Source organism: Cupressus sempervirens, chromosome 10 (assembly GCF_028749045.1).
Source record: "Cupressus sempervirens isolate cs-2001-9-10 chromosome 10, ASM2874904v1, whole genome shotgun sequence".
Classification (NCBI taxonomy): Eukaryota; Viridiplantae; Streptophyta; class Pinopsida; order Cupressales; family Cupressaceae; genus Cupressus; species Cupressus sempervirens.
In genome coordinates this window covers 659,857,798-659,861,076 of record NC_143127.1, presented here as the reverse complement: position 1 = coordinate 659,861,076, position 3,279 = coordinate 659,857,798, and positions in this window count along the sequence as shown.

Below are 3,279 nucleotides of genomic sequence, written 5' to 3'. Positions count from 1 at the left end.
GAATATGGTTGAGAAACATTCTCAAAGCCCATCCAGAAGTGTGCGAGATGATGAGACTTTACAGCAACAAGAGAGGCTTCTATAGTCAATAGAGGCAAGTACACAAGCAATTATGGTTATGATGTAATATTTGATTGGGGAAAATAGGAGAAATAATCATAATAATGACCAGGATGATAGGAGCATAGCAAGATCAAAACATAGAACATGGTCTGGAACAACTGACAGACCCATATGTCCTACATTTAGAGAAGAAACTCCAACACGCACACCTGATGCTATGGTAACAGATATTGTAGATGAACTTCGACAAGCGAGGAATGAGTGGGATTCATAACCAAAATATGTACAAGATGGATGGACATTTGATAGGTACCTGAACTATAGAGCTGCCAGGCAGAAGCAAGTAGATAAACATAGTGAATTGCAGCAGGTCAGCAACAAGTTGGTATTACCCACATTTGATGGCAGTGGAAAAATGACTGCTCATGCTTGGATTCATAAGGTGGATACTTTCCTATCTCTGAAGACTATGACAGAATTTGAAGCACTCAAGTATGCTACTTTACACTTAGATGGGGCAGCACATGATTGGTGGACACATGGCATGATCATATTGCAACACAATCAGGTAACCACTTATCAAGAGTTTGTGGATAGATTGACAGAAAGGTTTGATAAAAAAAATTCCTGAAGTTTATTTCTGGGAGTTAGCCCAGTTGAGACAGTTAGGAGGCTTAGAACAATTTATCAACGACTTCTAGAAGCTTACAGTGATTGTGCCTAACATTTTAGAAAGGAGGCTAGTCATTTTATTCACAGAGTGATTAACTGAAACACTCAAGGGGTGGGTAAAGGCCTTTGATCCTCCTACATTACAGGAAGCCATGAAGAAAGCCTGCAGTATGGAACTTGCAGCTCTAGCAAATCGGTTTAGTTCAAAGGGTTCTTCATCATTTAGAGATAACAAAGGGGAATTTAGCAAGCGTAAAGAGAAAGTTAGTGACTCAAAAGGCAAGCTAGCTACACCTTGGGATAAGGAAACACTTAATGACCTACGTAGGAAAAAGCTATGCTTCTTTTGCAAAGGTCCCTATGAGTTTGGTAATGATTGTCCTATGAGGCCTAAGGGGAGGGCTAACCAAGCGATGTGGGCTTATTACGAGGGTTTAGATTCAGATAGCTCAGAGCACCATGATGAGGATCCTGATGAGGCAGAGGGTGAACAAGAGGTAGATAGTGCTGAGAAAAAAGAGGCTCCAGAGATACATTTACAGGAGGCACATCTATCTAGTATTCAAAGAGAGGGATCTTTTAGATTTTGGGGAGTCTTGGCAGGACAGAAGGTTATTACTCTATGGGATACAGGTGCCACACATAATTTCATTGAGGAACGATTTGTGGAAAGGTGTGGACTTATTACTAAGGAGTTCGATGGACTGAGAGTTAAGGTAGTCGATGGATATACTCTTCATTGTGATAGGATGGTGCAAGATCTACCTTTGCGCCTGAACAACTATGAGTTTAAGGTGGACTATCATGTGGTCAACATGGGTGACATGGACATAGTACTTGGGATGCAATGGCTACATTCCTTGAAGGAGGTTACCCTGAGATTGGAGGATATGGAGATACAATTCATGGTGGATGGTAGGACTCATGTGCTGAAGGCTATCCGTAATGGTGATGTCAGGTCCTGAAGGCCATCTATAATGGTGATGTCAGGACTATCTCATTTAGGCAGTTGGAGAGATTAGCCAAGCATAATAACATAGAGTGGGCAGCAATATACACCTTGATGCCTACCTAGGGGGAGCAACATAAGACTGAATATCATCCATATATTCAGAAGTTGAGAATCAAGTATGGGAAGGTATTTAGTAAGATTCCACCAGGTAGGCCACTAGACAGAGGTATTGAGCACATTATTGAGTTGGAGGAAGGTGCTAAGCCTGTCATGATCACACCATACCAGCACCCAAAATGACTCAAAGATGAGATTGAGAGGACCATCAAGGAGTTGCTAGTGATGGGACACATCAGACCAAGTAAGTCACCTTTTGCATCTTCTGTTGTTTTGGTAAAAAAGAAGTCCATGGAACTCTATGAATGTGTATTGATTACAGGGTGTTGAATAAGAGAACTATAAAGAACAAGTATCCCATCCCATGCATCGATGAGTTGATAGATGAATTGCATGGGGCTTGTTATTTCACAAAAAATGATTTGAGATTAGGCTATCACCAGATCAGAGTTCGAGAGAAGGATATTGAAAAAAATACTTTCAGATGTCATTATGCGAATTTCAAGTTTATAGTCGTGCCTTTTGGTTTGACTAATGCACCTGCCACTTTTCAATCCACTATGAACAAGGTCTTCCACCATCAGTTGAGGAAATTTGTGCTAGTGTTCTTTGATGATATTTTAATCTATAGCAGGACATGGAAGGAACATTTAGATCACTTGGAGACAGTATTGAGCATTTTAAAGAGCAATTCCTTGTATGCCAAGGAGTCCAAATGTGATTTGGGGATGATAGAATTGTTGTATCTTGGACACATCATTAGTGCAGAAGGAGTGTGAATGGATCCTTAAAAGATCCGTGCTATTGTTGATTGGCCACCACCAGAGAACCTTACACAATTAAGAGGGTTCCTTGGTCTATGTGGATTCTATCGTAGGTTTGTTAGTAGCTACTCACGACATGCAGCACCCATGATAGATTTGCTGAAGAAAGGGGCATTTGTGTGGACTCGAGAGGCACAGGAGTGTTTTATGCGGTTCAAGAAAATAATGACTACATGGCTAGTATTAGCATTGCCTGATTTCACGAAGCCATTTGAGCTTCAATGTGATGCTTCTAGAGAGGGATTTGGTGCTATACTCATGCAAGACAAGCATCCTATAGCTTATGAGAGTAGGAAACTCAGATGGGCTGAGAGATCATTCAGTATAAATGATAAGGAGATGTTGGCCATCATGCATGCCTTGGCCAAATTTAGACAGTATCTTGTGGGTAGCAAATTTTGTATTAAAATTGATAATAATAGTTTGAGGCACTTTTTGGGACAGCAGGACCTGAATGATCATTAGCAAAAGTGGGTGAGTAAATTACAGGCATATGATTTTGATATCACATATGTTAAGCGAACACAGCAAATTGTTGCAGCTGCTTTATCCTGTAGGCCACACCTCACTTCTATGATTCAGATATCAAAGGATTGGCGACACTTGATTGTAGCAGAATATGCCAAAGACACATGGGCCTCTGCTATAGTG